Genomic DNA, 26925 nt, shown 5'->3' on the forward strand with positions numbered 1-26925 from the left:
ACCCAAGCAGTTCAAAAACAAGGAAAGCGATGAGACTCGGAGAAGTTTTAGTAAACATTAATTTATTAGAAACATATGGACTAACACATGCCAACGAGTGTGCCGGCCGGTAGATATAAAGCTGTTTCGACGACTCTGTGAGCAACTTATTGATTTGTACATGTTTTGAGCGTAGTATGGACTTTGGGGCTCAACCAGCGAGAGCCATATGACTCTGGCTTATAACTCCAGGAGAGACATACCGTCCGAATATTAGCGCCCTCTCCTGGAAGTTATAATTTATGGCTAAGTCTGATCATAGCCGGGTGGAAGCTCTTCATAAACCTGGTGGTCTGGCCCTTGATACTGCACTAGGCCGTCTTGCCGTATTGCAGGAGGTGTCAGTTTAGGCGTTGGGGTGCATAGTTCCATCTGTGGATCCTGGTTCGGTGACACAGACAGCAGAGTGTGGTGAATCTGCCAGGGGTGATCAGATGTACATCTGGGTGTAATGGTGGAATCCAGTGTTGTCAGAGTGAAGCCACAGAGTGAGTCGCTTCTCATCCCAAGATGAATGCCCAGTTACGGTGGGTAGGAGACACTGTGGGGTATGTGGTAGCAGGGTACAGGGCCCAGGCTCACGGCCACCGTCACCTTCTTCCTGACGTCTTGTCCCCTCAACCCATCACAGGGCCTGGGCAGCTCTTGGCTCAGACCTTTTGACCATGACTCAGGGTTTGGTCAGACTCCCCCTTGACCAGATGGGTGTTGGTCTCATCAGTGATAGACCCGCATCACAGGGATGTGTTGCACGCGTTTCTAGTCGGTCTTGCGTCATACTCACTTAGCGGTAGGTATTATAGTCTAGTAATTCTAGGAAAAAAATCCACTCAGGTTGGAAAAAATTGTGTTATTTAGTTTCTCAACTGATTCTGACAGGAAATTAGGTCTACTAGCCAGGATAAAAAATCGACCATAATCTGCTCACTGCAAATACCCACAGTGGCCAAATCAAGTTGGGCTCCCATCGACTTTCTATACAGGAGGAAAATACCCAGAAAAAAATCTGCTTTAAGAAGGATGTGAGGGGTCTAACTAGGAGTTTGTCATGATGCTGAATCCATTGCAAGCATTTGTTTTGCTCAAAAAACATTCCTTGGGCTAAAAATGGCCCCAGAAAATGATGGTTTAGTGATGAAAAGTGATGAGTCATCACTTTTCATCAGTTTTGTGGGCGTTTTCTGGGGCCAATGAATGTTTTTTGTGCAAAACAAATGCTTGCAATGGATTCAGCATCACGACAAACCCCTAGTTAGACCCCTCACATCCTACTTAAAGCAGATTTTTTTTCTGGGTATTTTCCTCCCGTATAGAAAGTCGATGGGAGCCCAACTTGATTTGGCCACTGTGGGTATTTGCAGTGAGCAGATTATGGTAGATTTTTTTATCCTGGCTAGTAGACCTAATTTCCTGTCAGAATCAGTTGAAAAACTAAATAACACAATTTTTTCCAACCTCAGCTTTATTTTTACTGGACTAATTAAGGCCCATTCCCACTGGGCCAGATAACATAAAAAAATCTCTTTCTCCAGATAAAAAAATCTCTTTCTCCATTCTCCAAGTAATATCTGTGACAAATATTTCTTTTTATCTGTATCTTACCATCCACTTGAATGGAGAAAGAGTTTTTTTTAATCGTTTGTCGCACACCTGTGTGTGCCAGTACTACTGGTGAGAAATATCCACGTCACAAGTGAGGTACGGCAGATCCCCATATGTAATATGCAGTTGTGGAGAGATAGTCTCTTCACTCAGAAAACAATGGTTACATGTAATCGAACAGTTTGATTCTAAAGGTGTGAAAGCTTACAAAATAAAGTCTTCATTGCTAGAAAGCATTTAGAAAACATATGACACTTGTCAGAGACGCTAGCTTTTAACGTATGTATGTGCGTGCGTGTGTTTGTTTCTGACTTGGGTCTTTGCAGCGGGGATTCTTGGGAGCTTCATCTGAATTGTCGTGACAGTCAAGCTCTCCGTCACACTCCCACGCTCTCTGGATGAGACAGCGACCGGTGGCACAGCGGAACTGGTGGGAGCCACATGTTGGATACTCTGGAACATCAAGTAGAGGTCTCAACCCATTGTTTGGGAAACAGAGGTTCTTTACAGGCTAATAGGTTAAATCAGTGGTTCTCAAGGACCCCTGGGGGTCCCCGGACCCCAGGGGTCCTTGAGGGGGTTCCAAAGTGTCCCCAGCTAATTTAGTCAATATTGCCTCCAAAATCAGTTTAACCACTTTAACCTTAGCGGTTATTTAAAAATAGCAGATCTACAAGCTGACAATGCATCTCAATGTGATAAATTGTGAGCTTGTATAGTTGCCTTGTGAATACTTTCATCTGGGGGTCCGCTACCGAATTCCTTCATATATCAGTTTGAGAAGAACTGGGATAAAGAACGGTCCACTCACCACACTCCATGGACTCATCTGAGCCGTCACCACAGTCATTGTCATGGTCACACACAAAGCTCTTGGGGACACATTGTTTGTTGTGACACATGAACTGATCGCTGCCACACGTGCTGTTGAACACTGACACACAGGAAGTAGTTGTTGGCTCAAAACATTATTAAAAAAAATCAACAGTTCTATCTATTGTTAAGTCTACAGATGGTGTGTTCCCTTATTAAATAAAAATATCTGTGAATTGTATGAATATCTAACCAGTGAGAAGTATATAAACAAGAGCGTGTGAATAAATAATAACTACATTAGATTCATTCACATACAAGGTTTCCACTCGACAATGACAAATAATAATGTGTTCTTTGATCTTTGTTTACCTGTTGTGTTGTGTGTTTGTTCATCCTGGAGAGCTGAGGAGAAACATAAAATGAAATGAGTTTCACTGTAACAGAGAACATGGATCCTCTCTGCTAATACATCTGCTTGGATGTAATTGTGGTTTATCTGTTGCACCAAATGCACTGGAGAAAAGTAGTTCATTTTGAAGCCATGCATTATGCAAGCATAGCAAAGTTGACCTACTTTTTAACACTAGAAAACATGCATAATTTGATTAAATGATACAATGTCAATCTATCTAAGATTGTGTTGCTGTAAAGTTATGCACAGCTGTCAGTGTCGCTGGTACCCCCCTTAAAGTGTGTGTGCTTTATCTTTGAATAGCTTAATGTTTAGATAGTTAAAGACAACTTGGAGAGAAACTAGCCATTTGTGTGCAACTGTGTTTAAAAAACAGTGTTCTACAACCCATTTGTCAACCACAACATAGCTTGTCATTCCATCGTAGCATTCTATGTGTGTTCTAACTATTCACATGTGTTTCTGTGGAGACAGAGACTGTCAAGCAGCTGCTCTGTATGTTGCTTTGCTCTCAAGGTTTGATCCCGGTGTATAATAGCGTGGTTGCTTAATGCTGGTTTTTGACATTATCGAAACAAAGCGGATAAAAGCACCAAACTTCTTTAGGACCTAACGATGGATTTTAGCCTTGGGTACCAAACTTTATTTTGATGTTTACCCATATAATATCCATATCAAGTTGGGCTCCCATCGACTTTCTATACAGGAGGAAAATACACAGTGGGATGTGAGGGTTCTAACTAGGGGTTTGTCATGATTCTGAATCCATTGCAAGCATTTGTTTTGCACAAAAACTTTCCTTGGGCTAGAAATGCCCCCCAAAAACACCCACAAAAATTATGACTCATCACTAAACCATCATTTTGTGGGGCCATTTCTAGCCCAATTAAAGTTTTTTGTGCAAAACAAATGCTTGCAATGGATTCAGAATCATGACAAACCCCTAGTTAGACCCCTCACATGCTACTTAAAGCAGAATTTTTTTCTGGGTATTTTCCTCCTGTATAGAAAGTCGATGGGAGCCCAACTTGATATGGATATTATATGGGCAAACATCAAAATAAAGTTTGGTACCCAAGGCTAAAATCCATCGTTAGGTCCTAAAGAAGCCTCAAAAAAAGTTTGGCGCTTTTATCCGCTTAGTTTCGATAATTTTGCCAACCCACTATAAAGACATGCTCACAGCATGCATGACCTGTCGCTGTCCATCAACCCTGGTGCTGAACCATTCACCATGCATGCAGACACCTGTGCTGTCCTTAACATGACTGCCAACCAGTGCATATAGCCTATTTAATACTATTTAATTATAATGCACATAATAAATGCCCCTCCCATTTATTTTCTCTTGCACCAAGCCTGGATTGCATTATTGAAGTGTCTTTTGTGACTGTAAAGGTGATAACATTCAGCCACTAGATGTCGCTCTACACCAGGGTTCGGCAATCTTTTTTATATGAAGTGCCATGTTTTAATTTTCTTAATGGTGTTCCATATCAACATAAAGTTTAATTAAGACACATCAAAATGTCATATTTTCAAATTGATTTTGACAGGCTATGAACAACAACCTTTAATTTTGTTCTTGTTATTAAGAATAATAACACACTTATCTCCCAGACTCTCCCCAGTAAAGTAGTTTGAATGAATGTAGAATTATATAATTGTTAATTGTTAATTTAACTTACTAAACTTTGTTTTAATATATATATAAAATAATAATAATAATAACTCATGCCAGTGTGCCAGTGATCACCCATCCCTGTGCCAATGTTGGCAGACTTGGCACCCTTGCCTAAGGTTGCCTACCCCTGGTCTATAGACTGCCACTCATTTTTCATAAGCATGTCACCTCTGTACTGAATCAAAACAAGACAAGGCCAGGTAGTATTAGCAATACCGCTATAGCTTCTTTACCAACATGTGTACTACAAGAGAAGACAGCACTGTATTGTTTTAATGGCAACATCCTGCATTAATTCATGGATTAACCTTCCAACTATTAGTTCCGCCTCCACTAGGCATATGAACACCATATCCATTGGATTGTGAATGGTCATATATACTGTATGAAATTAAAGGTCATATAAACGGTATGAAATGAATGGTCATATAAACTGTATGAAATGAATGGTCATATATACTGTATGAAATGAATGAATGGGAAACACCAAGTTCATTCAGTAGATGGAACACGTGCATGGACGGGAGCATTAGGACGAAGCCTCTGCGTCATTACTCAGACTCAGGCCTGCGGGCCTCTCCCGGCCCGTGGCACAATTTTGACTGGCACACCAATCAATCATTAATCAAAAATAAATAATAGGTAATAGGTATCATCCAGGAAAACTGCATGTAGGCCTACTCATTCAGAGCAATAGCAAAGATGAGCTTCAGCAAGCGCAGAAGAGTTAATGCAGAGAACTGGCACTTTAACACAAAATGGACGATGCTTTCGCTTTCATTTTACCATCTCATGCAAATTCAATAGCACCATGTTTAATTTACCAGAAAACAGTGTCAGTTGTTAGGATTGACAATATAAGTCACCATTGAAAGACAGAAGTTATCAGATATAATTATTGTTGTAATTTTATCAACTGGCCCCTTGCCATTTTTGTAATGTGGCTCACAGGTTCAGCTATTCCTCTATGTCCTCCCGGTGGGGGCTCCTCACTGGTAGGTGAGTCAGTAGGATACAACAGCAGTGACAACACAGAAATGTGTGTGGGGAGGAATTAATTGGGATAACGACTTCAATTCTAGAGAAAGGGGGGTAACAAATAATTGTCTACCCTAAAATTAAGAAAAGAAATAAAGTAAAACAAGAAACACATTTTCAGAGTCTGTTCATTATAGCCTATATTCACTGGAGATACTGATGTTAACCACTGGTTAGAGCTATGCATGATTTGGGGTATGGGAGGGGGGTTGGGAGAGGCAGCGAACACGGCAGGATTAAGTCATCATGAGCCATGCATAACAGCTACCTATATGATTTGTGCTCTTATGTTGTTCAGTTCAGTGTTACCAAATCATATCAGCATATCATAATAAATGGCCTATAGGCCGTCATGAACATGCTTTCTGCCATAGACCCACCTGTGGTGTCCTTGGTGCTGGGTCCTGCCTCTTCAGTGGCTTGGTTAGTGGTCACAGCAGCATCCTTGGCCCTTCCACCTTGAAAACATTCAGTCAGTTTTCACACATACAGTAGCTCCATTGTGCACTTCACTCTGCACCACATATTTGTTTCTCACCTCATGTCTTTTTTCTTTCCCTCAAATTATTCAAAGTAGACTGACCGTTTTGCAGCAGTTTAATCAGCAGTCTGCAGGAACCAACATTGTCTATTATTCTACCTGCTTGACTCATGACTCCTACTGTCAGCCAGGATAAAACTCAGGGACAGGTAAGGACCACTAGTAACTCAGTAGTTCTAACGGGTACTGAGCATTGGTTCGAAACTAAGTAGTAGTTACTAAGCCTCAAGTATTAAAGGACTACTCCCTAACTTAGGGCAGAACTTAACGTTTTGCTGGTGCAACCTGGTACAGGACCATTATGCAGGAGCACACATGAAACCATGAGTTGTTAAAGTACAATCACACTTTACTTAATACAGTAAAACAGGAACAGAAGTGGCCTACACTTTCACAGAGGGATTAAAACTAACTTAAATGACTCTAGAATAAACTTAAACACTAGAACAAACTCCTGGATAGACAAAATGAACAAGCAACTCAATCAAACACTCCCCACTAAATACCCACTAGCCGCAAAATGGCAACACTAGATTTTATTTTAATCGGATGAATCTAGGGTTGCAATACCTCCCATAGGCAGCCAATGCATCAAAAACGTTTTTTTGCTATCTGATTGTATTAAACAGCGTCAAACACACCAATATTGGGGCTGTATGGAAAGCTTGGAGTATCCTCTTTCTATCTGCAAAGTGTTTGTTTCATAAAAATACACCGTAGACATGTTAGGATCTACTTTCTATAAAGAATTTGGCTTCAGGTGATTATTTTTTCTAAGTGCTGGAGTTTGGAAGCGCTTGTGGGAAGTCACTCAGCGGTCCTGTGTACCACCTGGTTCTAAATGTCACATAATGCAGGAGGCAACGGGACGCTGCGTAATAGAAGACGAGCGCTTCCGAAGTTCAACACTTAGAAAATAAACCATGTCTGCTCGGATTTCTTGATAGAAAGTAGCTCCTAACATGTCTACGGTGTATTTTTATGAAACAAACACTTTGCAGATAGAAAGAGGATACTCCAAGCTTTCCATACAGCTCCAATATTGGTGAGTTTGACGCTGTTTAATACAATCAGATAGCAAAAAACAGTTTTGATGCATTGGCTGCCTATGGGAGGTATTGCAACACTAGATTCATCCGATTAAAATAAAATCTAGTGTTGCAATTTGCAAATACCCACAGTCTCAATTAATGCAAACAGTCACAGCTGGGAACCACAGGTGGAACCAGTCTCACAATCAGGCTGCACGGGGGACATGTAATAACCTGTGGGCCGCATTAAGTGATGCCGCCAGTTGCATATTCTTGTGTGGTTTCCCTACTATAGTAGCCTACTTGTCTGACTATTCTTCTATCCATCCATCTTTTCATCTTTCTAGATTTATTTTGTAGGGCTACTCCTCCCACAGTTTTGGTGGGACGCACTTTAGCCATATGTGATATGTCAAATCACCTGGCTTCATCGGGACTCGTCTGCTTGCATTTTGCTAAGAGCAGGCGGGTCGTGCTGGCCATTGGGAAAAGCGGGACAACTCCAGAACGGCCGGTTCATTCCCGTCCAATCTTTGAGTAGCAGCAGCACTATAGATCTCTCTCTCTCTCTATGGCGGCCATCTTGCCATTAAGTTAATGAAATGCCACCCTAGTTGCCACCCGGTTTCAATGCAAATTTCAAAACATGGCCGCCAGGTGAATATGGTCAATAGCACTGAGTAGCAGCAGCCCACAGAGCCATCAGATTGGCCCCACTGTCTTGTTTATCATTTGAATACAGGCCCACTACTCCCTATCTTCCTTGACTACTCCTAGTGACCCAATCATAGGCTCCAGTGAGATGGACCAGGAGTTCAACCCAATCATATTACAGGCTTTACAGCGGATCTACAAATGAGACCTAAAATCACAGTAAACGCTCATCGGTTAGTATTTGGGGCCTCGGTAGGCGTCCGGAAGGCAAAGAAATTGGCACGTGGCCGTGTGCAATGAGGGCCTCTCCAACTGTTCTTCATTCTTGATTCTGATACTCAACACTTCGAATCCATGACACATGGGCTTGTAAATCTGCTATGTTCAGCGTGTCACACTGTCATATGACAATTAAGTATAAACATGGCTTGTGGTGATGTCTACAGGCTGTGCGTAAGGCACAGACTGGCCAGAGCCACGTCAATGTTGCTTTGCTTGTTACATCATATATCCCTAGAATAATAACTTGTTTTGTTGACCTATTATTGTATCATTTGTAAATTATATATGAGATAAAGGTCAAGGATATAATGATCTGATTGGTTTGGAGACAATTTTATACTCTGTCAAAATGTGAGACTTTAACCTACAGTACGCACCAAACCTGGAGAGGTTTTACAACATGAACTCATCTCTAGACCACAACCTTGACAGATCCTAAACCTCCATTTTCCAGCACTGATACTAACCTCATAGATATAGCTTAGTATGTTCACCATAATAATCAAAACAATACACTTATTAAAATGCAGTTATTACTTTGTTTTAACAATTAAGTGTCAGATCCTGTGTAACATAACTAAATGCTCATGTTTTGTTAGCCCTTGAAGACCTGAGACTTCTAAAGGATTCACAATGCAAAAGCAAGTCAGAGATACATTTTAGCCCTAAACCATTGAGTGATCTAAAGATAATCAGTTTTATAATCAATCAACACGCATGATTAAAACAGAGTCCTACCTGAGCTCCAGAACAAGGTGAACAGCATCATCATTAGATATAAATCCATATCTGTTTCTAGCAGTCAGAACAGATAAATGGACATTCAATCACACTTTAGTCTTAGATGGATCTTCACTCAAACAAGACGCAGTCTGGTGCCTCTTTAATGTTGGCTCATCAGCTCTACAGTTTATAACCCTTCATCAGGATGTGGTTTCTCTGCAACATCACACATTATTTATGACGAATTTGCATTTTTACACATACAACATCCAGGAGTGAAAAGACACATTGTCAGCATTAGTCTTTTTACCATCTAAGGTTGTGCACACAAACTACACAAAAAAAAAAAAAAAAAAGTTTTAAACTAGTACAGTAGGTGTCAATCCATTTGGTTCAAGGGTGTTATTGTGACATCTTGTGTACATAAGAGTAAAATGTTAGGCTTGATTGGTGCTCCGATTTGAAATGTTTAGAATGCTAGATTTGGCACCTGACAGTGTGTGTGCAAAGTTTCACAGAGATGATGTGTACCAATTTGCAACAACATTTATAGGAGTAGTAGCCTAGCATAATACTGTATGTGTTTTGTAGGGGTGTAACGATACATTTTAATAGCGATTCGATACATATCACGATATATGGTTGACGATACGATACATGGACGATATTGGTTCATTCATGGCGATACGATACGATTCGATTTAATTATTTAAAATCGATATAGTAACTATTTAGCAATGAAATTAAATCTGTGTGAAAGGTGTGGAGAGTGCAGGTTTTTAAGGGAAACATGTATTATTATGGATGTAAATAAGTAAACACAGTGATTATCTGCCAAATACACGGACATTGTATATTGACAAACCTGCACCTTGACATGAACCCAGAGATTACACACATTTATCGATAGACCAGTGTAGCTATATGGAAAGGAAAAGTAATTAAACCCCTACTTTTAATGTTTTCTTCATAAAAATGCTAAATACAATGCACAAGTAGGTAGTATCGATACAATCGATTCTTTGCACTGCCGATTCGATACAATACAAAATAAAACGATACGATTCGATTTTAGCTGTTTTCATTTCGATCTACTTCGATTTTCTAAGTTAAAAACGATATTTCGATACAGTTACTATATCGTTACACCCCTAGTGTTTTGCGTACGTCGTCGTCATGGTGGTGCTATAACAGGCCGATTTGAAACATAAATCGGCATTTGTACAATGTATACGTGGAATATTATATACACCATCAGCATTTATCAGTAGCTGAACCTGTACCTTATATATAGGCTATGTGTGTAATTTTTATCACATCAAATGTAGCATTATTTTATAGATGGGATTTCAGAGACAAGCCCAGAGGTGTGTGTTAATGTGTGCCCGGGGCAGCAGAGCTGTCAGAGGGAGGCTGCTGCTAGTGGAGATGCTCCATCAGCTCTGACCAGCAGCTCTGCATGCATGTGTTTCTACAGCTCCACATCAGAAGCTAAAAGATAAAAGTTGAAGATAAAATGACTGCTGCACTGCTACTCTCAACATGGAAGGTTTTACGATCTAAAACTCCATCATTTAGGTAGAGTCAGCTGAACATTCAATTTAGAGTCATACAGTATACATATGCTGCCAGACAAGCAACACAAGGCCAGAATTCACTTCCTAAACCAAATGATGGAATACATTGCCACTGTTAATGCCCAAACTGACACAGAAATCACTATTCAAAAAGCTAATAAAGAAACACCGGGTAAAATATCGGTTGTAGGATGTACTAGAATGTTAGAAAGTTTTCAAAGTCTTAGCCTATATGCGTTCATAAAAGGATTTCGTATTATGGATTATAACGTCATATATGTTTCAAAGGTAGGTTTTGTATGTACTGTTTTTATATGTGGGCCCCGACTAGCGGTGCTTTAGGGCACAGCTAATGGGGATCCTAACAAATAAACAAATGGACAAATATGCACATTAAATGTGCTTATGATGAGGAGAGCTGTACACACACATGCACTTTTCCAGAAACTTTTAAATGCCCTCGGACCAGTGCCTTCCAAAAGCCTTTTGCTCATTTCTCATCGGATTTATGAAACTGTGTTTCTTATTTATCTCTGAGCATATGTAAACGCACCACAGAGACATGAAAATCAGTAGTAGACACTAACTAAACCTGGACTGCTTCAACAAATGGACGCCAGACATCTTTTTTTTTGTCAAGAAGTGAAGATCAGAAGATAACTGGAGCTGAACTTGGGCCTTGGGGAGTGAAAAAAAAAAAAAAAAAAAAACAGCAGCGAGATGACTGTGAAAACATCCTGTGGTTGAAGACAACTTTTGAAAACCGAATGCTAATGGAGTGAGTGTGTGTGTGTGTGTGTGTGTGTGTGTGTGTGTGTGTGTGTGTGTGTGTGTGTGTGTGTGTGTGTGTGTGTGTGTGTGTGTGTGTGTGTGGATTCTGTAAGCCACTGCAGGCTGCCATCTGTCTCGCCACAGTGATTAACCCATTAATAACAGGAAAGCTGAAAGCACTTGTCTCGTGACATTCTAGGTTTCAGCTGTTTCAGCAAAAAAAAGAAGAAAAAAAAATACTACTACTTCAGCTCTTCGAAAATAGCAGATCACCACTTTTTTTCTATTGATTACTCACACCATGGAGAGTTGAGTTCAATAGTATTTTTTTGTATTTGTCGCATCCTAAGACAAAAAATTGATTCCCCATTCCGGATGGGGACTGTTAGGTATTTTGTTGTGGTTTATGTGGTTTATATCTAAAAATATGAATTTTTATCAATTCATATTGATCACCACCTGACCCTGTATCATATAATGTCATGTACAGTACACACAAGGTCTGGTAGAAAGGCCTTATCTACTGCCATGGAGCCTGTTCCTAAAACAATGAGAATTGTTTTGGTTCAGCTCAGACGGCAAGGACATCTCTTCCCCCAGGAATCTACTGTATATGGACTCTTTGTCTTGTCATTTGTGGACAAGAAACATATCCTATGAACTGTTGAAACGTCATCCACTGACTGACCAAATGAACATACTTATACTCATGTCAAAACATCATTTGTCAGAGAGAGCACGAACCATTGATTATTCTGTTGTACCTTTGTCTTGAATACTCTCTCTCCATAGTAAAACATTCCATTCTCACTCTGATCACTCTCCTGTCTTATTTCTGTGTGATGGATTATTGTATCTCATATGGGAATAAGAGGGTGTTGTTGTTTACAAATAATATATTCATAAAAATGTAATGGGTGAAGGATTTACAGACAAATAAACACCACCCACGGTCCTGGAGGACAACAACACGCCACAAGATGGTGCTCTGACTGAAGGCTTTATGCATTCCCACCTAGCTCTGGTCCATATCCACCTGTTTCCGCAAGACTTTACTGTAACATTATCTGCAGGACACTTCCGGTTAACAGCAGACATACAAGCTCACGTCACGTCGCAGATGCAACGGTTGTGAGCTTGTAGATCACACTCGGCAGCGATGCCAGAAATGCCGCTCGCCTTTAGCGCAATGCATAGTCTTGCGTAGCCAGACAACTATTCCACAATCTCTGAATGCTATCTGGAACGGCAGCTCCCGAACGGCGAGTATCGGAAGTAGCCACTGATGCACTGAACTGTAGTCCCGTTGGAAACATAACAGAACCACAATAGCTCAGACAAAGTCATTCAAGCTGCCTATTATTGTTATGAGTGTATAGTTTAAGAAAACGTTTGAAAACTTCATGAAGGTAACACCAATAACACCAGAGAAAGACAAAATAAAGCCCCCAGAAATGTTGAAAGGAGACATAACGCTTCCAGTAGGACATGTTATTGTTACTGCACCAAGGGAGTGGTTGCGTCACATCCGCGTTATCTCGCACTCATCATTTCTTCTTCCGTTTGCCAGACTGTCTGCCGGGAGCATTTGCCCAAATCGCGGAGGCAACAGTCTGGCCACGCGAGACTACGCAATGCACGATGGGATGTTGGAAAGTTGTGGATAGCGTTAGAGGAGTGTTAACGCTATGGACCAGAGCTACTATGGCCCAATTCCAATCCATTGACTTGCTGACTCACTGATTTAGCCAAAGTCAACATGCGCATTCACGTTCACTAGCTTGAGGGTTGTTCCAATGTAAATCGGTAAGTCTGTGAGGGTGCGGGAACGCCCCTTTTCGTTGACTGTCCGTAAGTCCGTACATTTGCAGCCTTTGGCAAAGGAATTACCCACAGTTCATAGCGTTAGCAGGGGAATCCTCTACATGTATCATGAATTGCAGTTAGAAAGTGAACAAACAGTTGTACAGTTGAGTCCCCAGAAGTTCCTTTGCTCACCACTGGGGGGGGGGGGGGGGGGGTACCCTCAAGCCCTCACCATGTTGGCGTCACTTAAGTCCGTGAGTTAACAGTCAACAGGGCTTAGGGAAGACATTGGGATTTGGCCAATGACTCTTCACATCGCAGGCTAAACTAAAATGACTGCTGCACTGCTACTCTCAACATGGAAGGTTTTACAATCTTAAAACCACATCATTTAGATGCAGTCAGCTGAACACACAATGTCATATTCCGCCAGACAGGCAACACTTTAAACCAAATCACTTACCAAACCAAAAACAAATTATTATTTATGATGAATTTGCATTTTTACACATACATGAACAACCAGGAGTGAAAAGACACATTGTCAGCGTTAGTCTTTTTACCATCTAAGGTTATGTGCACACAAACTAAAAAAAAAATCCATTTGGTTCAAGGTTGTTATTGTGACATCTTGTGTACATAAGAGTAAAATGTTAGGCTTGATTGGTGCTGCGTGGCCATTAGCCAAATGTGCCGGGAACCCCAAAGACAAAGACAGAGACAAGAATAAAGTTGAAAGGAATTTTATTTCAGCTACGTTACGGTGAATGTGGGGGAGATATCCTGGGGAGGCAGGTGGTTTTTGGAATCCAGGGAGTGAGGAAGTGGGTCGTTGGTGGAGTGGACTGAGGAATATGCGTGGAGGAGGGAGCCTGGAACAACTCAGAAAAACAGGATTTGCATGGAACACACAGTAGGCCTACACAAGGTTTAGCTTTAGATAGTCTGGAACACTAGATAAACTGTCTTCTAATAGCCGTCTAGCGTCTATAATGACCACTGAGTGACCACAGGCGTTAACGTTCAGTCGTTGGGCGCCGGCTCTCAGCAGTTAGCCTCGCGTAGCCAGGCTTACTCATCTGCGAAGAGAAAAGCCTGGTGACAATATGAGGCAGGGACAGTTCTAGGAGGTGGGGCTGAATTTTCCTGAAGTTGCCTTTCTTTCACAGTGCGATGTTCCTGCAAACGTATTCACCACTGGAAAAAATCTGTTCTACATCTCCTACTCCGTCCGTCGGTTGCACTCGCAATAAACAATATACAAACAAAAATATTGATTCAGGCGATATTAAACCTATTAAGAGTGAGTTAAGAGCTAAAATCTATTTTAGTTTTTTCGCTGGGGAATCCGCATCACATGACGTAACTTCCCTTAAACGAAGCACTTCCGCTAGAAATCAGAACCAAGCGGAAGTCATATTGCGCCAAGTGTGCTCAGCAGTAGGTCTATATATTGGCAGCCTCTTGATGATGGTGATGTGGAGCAGCTGGACTGATTGGGACCAGCCACACCTGCGCTGGCTGGCCCTTGCCTTTAGATGGCGTGCAGGGTGGGACTAGGAACGTGTGGCACAACATAAAACTTGTTTTTGTTTGGCTTCCTTCAGACAGCAGCAAAGGTAATAATTTGTATAATATTAATAATAGTACAGAAAAAAAGGCAGAAAACAAGAGCAAAGCTACAAAAGTGAACTCTTGGAGGGCAGATCCCTGCCTGGCCGCTGGTTTTCCACTGAGTCCGAGTTGAAATGTTTAGAATGCTAGATTTGGCACCTGACAGTGTGTGTGCAAAGTTTCACAGAGATGATGTGTACCAATTTGCAGCAACATTTATAGGAGTAGTAGCCTAGCATAATACTGTATGTGTTTTGCGTACGTTGTCGTCATGGTGGTGCTATAGACGGGTTTCTGGTCCACGTTACACTGATAAAACTAGATGCGTGCGCAGGGTCCGTACCAAAATTAGCCAATGAAACCAGCGCTCCCCAAAACAACAGGTTTGGGGATTGGACGGAATTGATTACATGATACAGTCAGCTGTGCATTTAGTCTCAATGTTTGTAAACAAGAAACCCGTCTATAACAGGCCAATTTGAAACATGTTGGATGGAGCAATTTGCATGAGGTTTGGACAAAATATGTAAGATTTTTTTTTTTTTTTTTTTAGGTTAACAGGCCTTGTGAGAAATTGGGGTGGAGTTTCTTCCTTGACCTACTGTATACTGGGAGTAGCTTATGTGTGCAAAGGTTTACGTGGATGTGTCCAGCAGTGGCCGAGATGAGTTGTCAGATGGACAGACGGACTGACAGGATCGAAAACATAATCCCTCACCTTTGGCCTTTCCTTGGGCCAACATAGTTTTATACTGATATGGAAAATAAAAAATAAATGAGCATATGTACAATGTATACGTGGAATATCATATACACCATCAGCATTTATCAGTAGCTGAAACTGTGGGGACTGCCCATTAGTCCGAAGGTTCATTAGTCCGAAGGTTCATTAGTCCGAATTTAGTTAGGGTTACTGAGGTTAAGTTTAGGGTTAGGGTTAGAGTTGGGCATAGTATTCTTAACAAATTCGGACTAATGAACCTTCGGACCAATGCCATGGCACCGAAACTGTACCTTATATAGGCTATGTGTGTAATTTTTATCACATCAAATGTAACATTATTTTATAGATGGGATTTCAGAGACAAGCCCAGAGGTGTGTGTTAATGTGTGCCCGGGGCAGCAGAGCTGTCAGAGGGAGGCTGCTGCCAGTGGAGTGTTGCTGCTTCTGTGGCTGAGGCTGACAGCATGGCAAAGAGAGACTCTCCATCAGCTCTGACCAGCAGCTCTGCATGTGTTTCTACAGCTCTCCACATCAGAAGCTAAAAGATAAAAGTCGAAGATAAAATGACTGCTGCGCTGTTACTCTCAACATGGAAGGTTTTACGATCTAAAACTCCATCATTTAGGTACAGTCAGCTGAACACTCAATTTAGAGTCATACAGTATACATATGCTGCCAGACAAGCAACACAAGGCCGGAATTCACTTCCTAAACCAAATGATGGAATACATTGCCACTGTTAATGCCCAAACTGACACAGAAATCACTATTCAAAAAGCTAATAAAGAAACACCGGGTAAAATATCGGTTGTAGGATGTACTAGAATGTTAGAATGTTTTTAAAGTCTTAGCCTATATGCGTTCATAAAAGGATTTCGTATAATGGATTATAACGTCATATATGTTTCAAAGGTAGGTTTTGTATGTACTGTTTTTATATGTGGGCCCCGACTAGCGGTGCTTTAGGGCACCGCTAATGGGGATCCAAACAAATAAGCAAATGGACAAATATGCACATTAAATGTGCTTATGATGAGGAGAGCTGTACACACACATGCACTTTTCCAGAAACTTTTAAATGCCCTCGGACCAGTGCCTTCCAAAAGCCTTTTGCTCATTTCTCATCGGATTTATGAAACTGTGTTTCTTATTTATCTCTGAGCATATGTAAAAGCACCACAGAGACATGAAAATCAGTAGTGACACTAACTAACTTTTGTCAAGATGTGAAGATCAGAAGATAACTGGAGCTGAACTTGGGCCTTGGGGAGTGAAAAAAATAAAAAATAAAAAAACAGCAGCGAGATGACTGTGAAAACATCCTGTGGTTTAAGACAACTTTTGAAAACCGAATGCTAATAGAGTGTGTGTGTGTGTGTGTGTGTGTGTGTGTGTGTGTGTGTGTGTGTGTGTGTGTGTGTGTGTGTGTGTGTGTGTGTGTGTGTGTGTGTGGATTCTGTAAGTGTAAGCCACAGGCTGCCATCTGTCTCGCCACAGTGATTAACCCATTAATAACAGGAAAGCTGAAAGCACTCGTCTCGTGACATTCTAGGTTTCAGCTGTTTCAGCAAAAAAAAAAGAAAGAAAAATACTACTACTTCAGCTATTCGAAAATAGCAGATCACCACTTTTTTTCTATTGATTACTCACACCATGGAGTGTTGAGTTCAATAGTATTTTTTTGTATTTGTCGCATCCTAAGACAAAAAAATTGATTCCCCATTCCGGATGGGGACCCAAATGCATTTGGTCATTTTGGGGGTGAACTACTCCTTTAATGGGTGAAGGATTTACAGACAAATAAACACCACCCACGGTCCTGGAGGACACGCCACAAGATGGTGCTCTGACTGAAGGCTTTATGCATTCCCACCTAGCTCTGGTCCATATCCACCTGTTTCCGCAAGACTTTACTGTAACATTATCTGCAGGACACTTCCGGTTAACAGCAGACATACAAGCTCACGTCGCGTCGCAGATGCAACGGTTGTGAGTTTGTAGATCACACTCGGCAGCGATGCCGGAAATGCCGCACACCTTTTGCGCAATGCATAGTCTCGCGTAGCCAGACAACTATTCCACAATCTCCGAATGCTATATAGAGTCTGGAACGGCAGCTCCCGAACGGCGAGTATCGGAAGTAGCCACTGCTGCACTGAACTGTAGTCCCATTGGAAACATAACAGAACCACAATAGCTCAGACAAAGTCATTCAAGCTGCCTATTATTGTTATGAGTGTATAGTTTAAGTAAACGTTTGAAAACATCATGAAGGTAACACCAATAACACCAGAGAAAGACGAAATAAAGCCCCCAGAAATGTTGAAAGGAGACATAACGCTTCCAGTAGGACATGTTATTGTTACTGCACCAAGGGAGCGGTTGCGTCACATCCGCTTTGTCTCGCACTCATCGTTTCTTCTTCCGTTTGCCAGACTGTATGCCGGGAGCATTTGCCCAAATCGCGGAGGCAACAGTCTGGCCATGCGAGACTACGCAATGCACGATGGGATGTTGGAAAGTTGTGGATAGCGTTAGAGGAGTGTTAACGCTATGGACCAGAGCTACTATGGCCCAATTCCAATCCATTGACTTGCTGACTCACTGATTTAGCCAAAGTCAATGTGCGCATTCACGTTCACTAGCTTGAGGGTTGTTATAGGTAAATATGTAATAGGTAAGTCTGTGAGGGTGCGGGAACGCACCGTCACAGACTTTGGCAAAGGAATTACCCACAGTTCATAGCGTTAGCATGGGAATCCTCTGTCAACAAACAGTTGTACAGTTGAGTCCCCAGAAGTTCCTTTGCTCACCACTGGGGGTGGGGTGGGGGGGGGTCGGGGTCGGGGGGGGGGGGGGGGGGGGTACCCTACCCTCAAGCCCTCACCATGTTGGCGTCACTTAAGTCCGTGAGTTAACAGTCAACAGGGCTTAGGGAAGACATTGGGATTTGGCCAATGACTCTTCACATCGCAGGCTAAAAGCTAAAATGACTGCTGCACTACTACTCTCAACATGGAAGGTTTTACAATCTTAAAACCACATAATTTAGATGCAGTCAGCTGAACACACAATGTCATATTCCGCCAGACAGGCATCACTTTAAACCAAATCACTTACCAAACCAAAATCAAATTATTATTTATGATGAATTTGCATTTTTACACTTACATGAACAGACACATTGTCAGCGTTAGTCTTTTTACCATCTAAGGTTATGTGCACACAAACTAAAAAAAAATCCATTTGGTTCAAGGTTGTTATTGTGACATCTTGTGTACATAAGAGTAAAATGTTAGGCTTGATTGGTGCTGCGTGGCCATTAGCCAAATGTGCCGGGCGGGAACCCCAAAGACAAAAACAGAGACAAGAATAAAGTTGAAAGGAATTTTTTTTCAGCTACGTTACGGTGAATGTGGGGGAGATATCCTGGGGAGGCAGGTGTTTTTTGGAATCCAGGGAGTGAGGAAGTGGGTCGTTGGTGGAGTGGACTGAGGAATATGCGTGGAGGAGGGAGCTTGGAACAAATCAGAAAAACAGGATTCGCATGGAACACACAGTACGCCTACACAAGGTTTAGCTTTAGATAGTCTGGAACACTAGATAAACTGTCTTCTAATAGCCGTCTAATAGCGTCTATAATGACCACTGAGTGACCACAGGCATTAACGTTCAGTCGTTGGGCGCCGGCTCTCAGCAGTTAGCCTCGCGTAGCCAGGCTTACTCATCTGCGAAGAGAAAAGCCTGGTGACAATATGAGGCAGGGACAGTTCTAGGAGGTGGGGCTGAATTTTCCTGAAGTTGTCTTTTTTTCACAGTGCGATGTTCCTGCAAACGTATTCACCACTGGAAAAAACCTGGTCTACATCTCCTACTCCGTCCGTCGGTTGCACTCGCAATAAACAATATACAAACAAAAACATTGATTCAGGCGATATTAAACCTATTAAGAGCGAGTTAAGAGCTAAAATCTATTTTAGTTTTTTCGCTGGGGAATGTATACAGACCCGCATCGCATGACGTAACGTCCGTTAAACGAAGCACTTCCGCTAGAAATCTTAGAACCAAGCGGAAGTCATATTGCGCCACGGGTGCTCAGCAGTAGGTCTATATATTGGCAGCCTCTTGATGATGGTGATGTGGAGCAGCTGGACTGATTGGGACCAGCCACACCTGCGCTGGCTGGCCCTTGCCTTTAGATGGCGTGCAGGGATCAGGCACTAGGAACGTGTGGCACCAGGGCTGTATTAACCATTGGGCCAGTGGGGCCGTTGCCAGGGGCCCTTGGCTCTTAGGGGCCCTTGGGGGAACTGGGCCACGTGGTCATTAACAATTTACTAAAGTTAAATGTATAGGTTAATTAAAAATCAAATGTGTGGGGCTCTCCTCTGTTGTCTACAGGTGCTTTCTTTGCTCACAGATGATCATCATGGCTTAAAATCTGAGCTGGATAGTGCGAGTCGGGGTTATAGTGGAGGGTCGGGGGGGCCCTAAAAAATTATAGGCCAGGGGCCCTCACTGAGGTTAATCCGTCCCTGTGTGGCACAACATAAAACTTGTTTTTGTTTGGCTTCTTTCAGACTGCAGCATAGGTACTCATTTTTATAATAATAATAATAGTACAGACAAAAGGCAGAAAACAAGAGCAAAGCTACAAAAGTGAACTCTTGGAGGGCAGATCCCTGCCTGGCCGCTGGTTTTCCACTGAGTCCGAGTTGAAATGTTTAGAATGCTAGATTTGGCACCTGACAGTGTGTGTGCAAAGTTTCACAGAGATGATGTGTACCAATTTGCAACAACATTTATAGGAGTAGTAGCCTAGCATAATACTGTATGTGTTTTGCGTACGTCGTCGTCATGGTGGTGCTATAACAGGCCGATTTGAAACATGTTGGATGGAGCGATTTGCATGAGGTTTGGACAAAATATGTAAGATTTTCTTTTTTCTTTTTTTTTTAGGTTAACAGGCCTTGTGAGAAATTGGGGTGGAGTTTCTTCCTTGACCTACTGTATACTGGGAGTAGCTTCTGTGTGCAAAGGTTTACGTGGATGTGTCCAGCAGTGGCCGAGATGAGTTGTCAGATGGACAGACGGACTGACAGGATCTAAAACATAATCCCTCACCTTTGGCCTTTCCTTGGGCCAACATAGTTTTATACTGATATGGAAAATAAAAAATAAATCAGCATATGTACAATGTATACGTGGAATATTATATACACCATCAGCATTTATCAGTAGCTGAAACTGTACCTTATATATAGGCTATGTGTGTAATTTTTATCACATCAAATGTAGCATTATTTTATAGATAGGGCAGCAGAGCTGTCAGAGGGAGGCTGCTGCTAGTGGAGTGTTGCTGCTTCTGTGGCTGAGGCTGACAGCATGGCAAAGAGAGACTCTCCATCAGCTCTGACCAGCAGCTCTGCATGTGTTTCTCTACAGCTCTCCACATCAGAAGCTAAAAGATAAAAGTTCGAAGATAAAATGACTGCTGCACTGCTACTCTCAACATGGAAGGTTTTACGATCATTTAGGTACAGTCAGCTGAACACCCAATTTAGAGTCATACAGTATACATATGCTGCCAGACAAACAACACAAGGCCAGAATTCACTTCCTAAACCAAATGATGGAATACATTGCCACTGTTAATGCCCAAACTGACACAGAAATCACTATTCAAAAAGCTAATAAAGAAACACCGGGGAAAATATTGGTTGTAGGATGTACTAGAATGTTAGAATGTTTTTTAAAGTCTTATATGCGTTCATAAAAGGATTTTGTATCATGGATTATAACTGTTTTTTCTATGTACTGTTTTTATATGTGGACCCCAGAAAGACTAGCTGTGCTTTAGGGCAGGGGTCTTCAACGTTTTCAGGCCAAGGACCCCTTAGTTGAGATAGAGTTGAAGCAGGGACCCCCACAACCTGTTCACAGATTCCATATGGTTTCATCGTTTGACAGCACATTGATCGGCGTATTTTAGATTCATGACAAATTTGTGTTTTCTGATATTTAACCACTTGGACCGTCAATACTTAATAAACTTGACCTTTCACTCTGTACATAGTGTGCTCTTTTTGTCCCTTCTACACCAAACCTCTTTGCCGGAAATAGCCGATCTACAAGCTCACAACGCCTCGCAGAGGATCTGTTTATTTTGTCAAGGTGTGAAGATCAGAAGATAACTGGAGCTGAATTTGGGGAGTGAAAAAAAAACCAGCAGCGAGATGAGTGTGAAAACATCCTGTGGTTTAAGACAACTTTTGAAAACCTAACGCTAATAGTGTGTGTGTGTGTGTGTGTGTGTGTGTGTGTGTGTGTGTGTGTGTGCGTGCGTGCGTGCGTGCGTGCGTGCGTGCGTGCGTGCGTGCGTGCGTGCGTGCGTGCGTGGGTGCGTGCGTGCGGATTCTGTAGGCCACAAGCTGGCATCTCTTTCTCGCCACAGCATGATTAACCTTAATAACAGGAAAGCTGAAAACATCCGTGACATTCTAGGTTTCAGCAAAAAAAATAATAATAAAATAAAAATAAAATCTACTTAAGCTATTCGAAAATAGCAGATCACCACACTTTGAGCTTGCAGATCTGATTTGTACAAATCTGAACATTTTTAACTAACATCTTTGCTTCTGGGGGGATACCTGGAACAAACTATTTTGAGATGGCGGTCCGGCCGCGGCCAAATACATCCTTGACATAAAAAGTTTGATTTTCTTTTTTTTTTTTCTTTTTAGAAAACTGATAAAGACATTCTTAGACCCAGCATCAGGTCTTAAAGGAGTAGTTCACCCCCAAAATGACTTTTTGTCTATTGATTACTCTATTGGTCCATATAGCGTTAGAGGAGTGTTAAAGCTATGGACCAGAGCTACAATGACTCACAGGCTAAAAGCTAAAATGACTGCTGCACTGCTTCTCTCAACATGGAAGGTTTCACTATCTAAAACCCCATCATTTAGGTGCAGTCAGCTGAACACACAATTTAGAGTCATATACAAATTCCGCCAGACAGGCAACACTTCAAACCAAATCACTTCCCAAACCAAAAACGAATTATTTGAAGCTCACAGTAGAATTCAGGGAACTGGGAAAATATCTGTTGTAGGATACTAGAATCTTTTGTAATGCTAAACACCAACTAAACCTGGACTGCTTCAACAAATGGACACCAGTCACGTACTCCACATTTCACACACTGTTAAAATGGGTCTGTTTATTTTGTCAAGGTGTGAAGATCAGAAGATAACTGGAGCTAAACTTGGGTAGTGGGAAAAAAACACACAGCAGCGAGATGACTGTGAAAACATCCTGTGGGTTAAGACAACTTTTAAAAACCTAATGCTAATAGTGTGTGTGTGTGTGTGTGTGTGTGTGTGTGTGTGTGTGTGTGTGTGTGTGTGTGTGTGTGTGTGTGTGTGTGTGTGTGTGTGTGTGTGTGTGTGCATATTCTGTAGGCCACAAGCTGCCATCTGTCTCGCCACAGTGATTAACCCATTAATAACAGGAAAGCTGAAAGCATCCGTGACATTCGTTTCAGCAAAAGAAAAAGAAAAAGAAAATCTACTTAAGCTATTCGAAAATAGCAGATCACCACACTTTGAGCTTGTAGATCTGATTTGTACAAATCTGAACATTTTTAACTCAAATCTTTGCTTCTGGGGGGATACCTGGAACAAACTATTTTGAGATGGCGGTCCGCGGCCAAATACATCCTTGACATAAAAAGGTTAGATTTTCTTTTTTTTCCTCCAGAAAACTGTTAAAGACATTCGTAGACCCGGCCTCAGGTCTTAAAGGAGTAGTTCACCCCCAAAATTACTTTTTTTCTATCGATTACTCACGCCATGGAGACTCAATAATATTCTTTTGTATTTGTCGCATTCCTAAGACAAAAAAAGAAAAGATTTAGTAAATTTACCCCCATTGATTCCGGATGGGGACACAAATGCATTTGGTCATTTTGGGGGTGAACTACTCCCAGCAAGCACGGTCAGGACCTGGACCAATCAGTGACATCTCGATTGGGGCCAGATCAAGTCAAACCATGACTAGTCAGATCTGGCCTAGAATATCACCGATTTCAACCAACATAAATCCTCCCCACAAAAACAGACGTCCTGGATTAATCAGAGGAGGTCTGAACGAGGCCAGAGATATGTCATAACAGATCAGATATGTCCCAGAATATAACCTTACATGCTCATATTTCAACTAACATTACAAACAGTAACAATAATCCTGTCAAACAAAAATGTCCATATATGACGTCCTGGTAATGACGTCAAGATCATCCCCTTTTGAGCTGTGATCTGGCCTAGTTCCTAGTTCTATTTTGGTGTGTAAAATAGCCCATATCATTATCCATGCGATAATAAATAAAAGGTATAGAAAATGGTATCGAAAAGGGTATTGTATCGATTTCCAGGTATCGAAAAGGGTCGATCGTATCGATTCAAAGTTGAACTATACCCATCCCTAGTTATCATAAAACATCATGACGTCATTTGGCTTTAATGGGTGAATGATTTACAGACAAATAAAGACCACCCACGGTCCTGGAGGACCACAACACGCCACTAGATGGAGCTCTGACTGAAGGCTTTACGCATTCCCACCTAGGTCTGGTCCCTACAGACATACCCACATACACAGCCAGCCAGCCAGCCACAGATAGTGAAAGCGAAACACGGGAACATGGCTCTAAATTCTAAACTGTTGAAGCCACACATTTTCTGAGGTGCTCAAAATGTTTAGAATGCCAATGTTTAATTTTTAGGGAAAACTACTATTTTTGCTACTTTTGAATTGGAATCCTGAATTATCGTTTTTATTTTTGAATTTGAATCCTGAAATGCAACATTTTGATTGAATTACAAATGCATTTAGTTATACTTATGTTAACTTTATGAACTTAAATACAAATACATTGGACATAAATATATATATATATATATATATATATATATATATATATATATCACACACACACACATTTAATACGACTAGTATAATAGTCATTCAACTACTAATACAGACTGAAGAAATTCAAGCGCTTGGAATTGTAACGACTGAAAACAATAATGTTTCAGTATTCCGATATTAACCCGAGGGCTGCATTAAGTGAATGTGGCCCCCAGGCCACCAGTTGCCCATGTATGCTATATATGGTCATAACACATAGATAATCACAACAAACGTAATTAGGCAATTAGACAATTAGGCTCAAGTATAACAAACTAACCACTGCCACATACAGGTATGAGCTGGACGCTAGTGCTTCACAACAGCATCAGTTCAGTTCAGCTTTTATCAGTTTTGAAGCCATGTTGCCTTTTTCTGTCCAGTCTAGCTTCTGACTTTGCCATTGCATGGAAACTTGAAGCTAGTCCCTAGCAGTGAAGTTGTATGTGTGAATGGGGAATTACAACTCTGTTTCCTGGTCTCATGTCTCTTCACTGGGACCAGCTTCAACAACTCTCTGTTCATCAATGTCTTCATACTGATGGTATTCTTCCTCTTCACTGGGACCAGCTTCAGCATCAGAACCAACAACATCATAATAATCTTCCTCTTCACTGGGTCCAGCTTCAGCATCAGAACCAACATCATCATAATCTATCTCAACGCTCTCCCTTCCTACATTATAATGAACCCTTGCAATGTTCCCCACTCCTGTATTGCGTCTTCTGATGGCCTGGAGAAACATAGAAACGCCCAGCGTTAAGTCACTGAATCACATCTGGTTTGCTTAAATCAAAGCTTTTTGTCCCTAAAGAATCACACCTGGTGTGAAGTGAGCAGAGCTATTTTATATTAGTTAATTTAATTAAGTGTCCCGTGAAGCTTGGCCAATGTGACCCTGGGCGTACAACAAACTGAGTGCTTTGTACCAAGACAAAGCCAGATGTTGGAGCTAAGCTCCTGCCAGGAGCACCGCTCAAAAGATAGGGAAGAAGATATGTGGCCAATAAAAGTAAAACCTTCATTCATTTTGGAGGGCACTGAAATAACCATGCAGTACCTGTGCATCATATACAGTGTGAACCATATGTATAACCCAGTGGCCATGTAACATAGGCTACTAGCAGGCAACAACTATGCAAGTGCAAACAACAGTGATCTTGTAAAACAAACCACGAGCAGTAATGAGCAGGGTCCAATCACACAATATTACATCGAGACAGTAGTAATAATAATAATAATGACTGTGAATAATGTTGAGTCAAATACAGACTTCCGATAAAGTGCACATTAAATGTGGGCACCTGTATAATTCAGAGGAAGTGTAGGGAATTGGCAGGTAATAACACTGTGGTTGAGTATGAGAACCATCCCATCTCTCTATCGTTTGTTGTATGAAGACAATAAGTCTGGTTTTACTGTCATTTACATTCCAGCCTTCATATTGAATAAACATGTATTACCTTCCGGAGACGATAGAGGGCGTAGATTACCAACATCAACAGCACCAGCACCACTGTGACTGCAACTCTGATGATGTTAGATGTCAGAGGAGGTAAAGGGACTGGAAGAGAAATATGTTGGAATAAAAACATCATCAAACATCATGTAAGAAAACATTTATTTCAAATGATATACTTAAAAGGGCTACACCATGAATTTAACTTTGACAGAGAGATAGAACATGACAATCCAATTGCTGTGTGGTTGTTTAGGCTTAAACCTGTATAAAAACATATTATGGGCTGTTATTTACAGAAAAGTGTAGCCCCTTTAATATAACTTTCATGTTTGTTTGATTGATTGAATTTCATATTGTGAGTTGAAAAGTCATTTCATTGAGGTTACCTGTGACAGTGAGGGAGAGGATCTCACTCTCAGAGGAGAAATTATGAGAAAACACATTGGTGTGATTTATAACGACATTGATGTGATAAGCACAGCTGTAATTTCCTTGATGCGTGTGGTCTCCTTCATAAAACAGGAAGTTGGCAGAGTGATTGACAGCTGGCTGGGTGAGGTTGTGTGTTGTATTGGATCCAGTGAAGGTGAGGTGGAAGAAGCCTCCTTCATACTGAGGCTGGATGTAACAGTTGACGGTGAAGTTGGAACCTTCCTACACCTGCTGCCCCTGCTGCTGCCCCCCAGAAACCCCATTTATAGTGGGGGATACACTGATGTTTGGCTTAAACAGCAGATCTGTAACAACCCAGGCCTTAATAAGGAGCTATACAGCTATACTATAGGTAAAAAAAGGAGAAAAAAAATAGAGTCAAAGCAAACAATGTGGTTCAACGACATTGGGAGTTTACTGTACTATAGGTCAGGGGTTCCCAAACTTTTTTGTCTCAGGGCACCCCACCCCATAAATATTGTTTTAATCCGAGGCACCCCTACATTGTTTCACTCCCAGCACCTTATATTTATAGCATATCGTCGTTGTCGGGTGGAAACTTTGTATGTCCAAAACCATTAGTTTTGTATTCATCATCTACAAAATGTGCTAAACTAGTGAAAACAGCAGAGCTACAAGCACACAACGCCTCGATGCGAGGCGTTGTGTGCTTGTAGATCTGCTGTTTTCACTAGTTTTGTGCGACAGTCTTGTATGATGAAGCAGGGCTTTGCTTTACCAAAAGAC

This window comes from Nannobrachium achirus (assembly GCF_963921795.1).
Source record: "Nannobrachium achirus genome assembly, chromosome: 20".
Classification (NCBI taxonomy): domain Eukaryota; kingdom Metazoa; phylum Chordata; class Actinopteri; order Myctophiformes; family Myctophidae; genus Nannobrachium; species Nannobrachium achirus.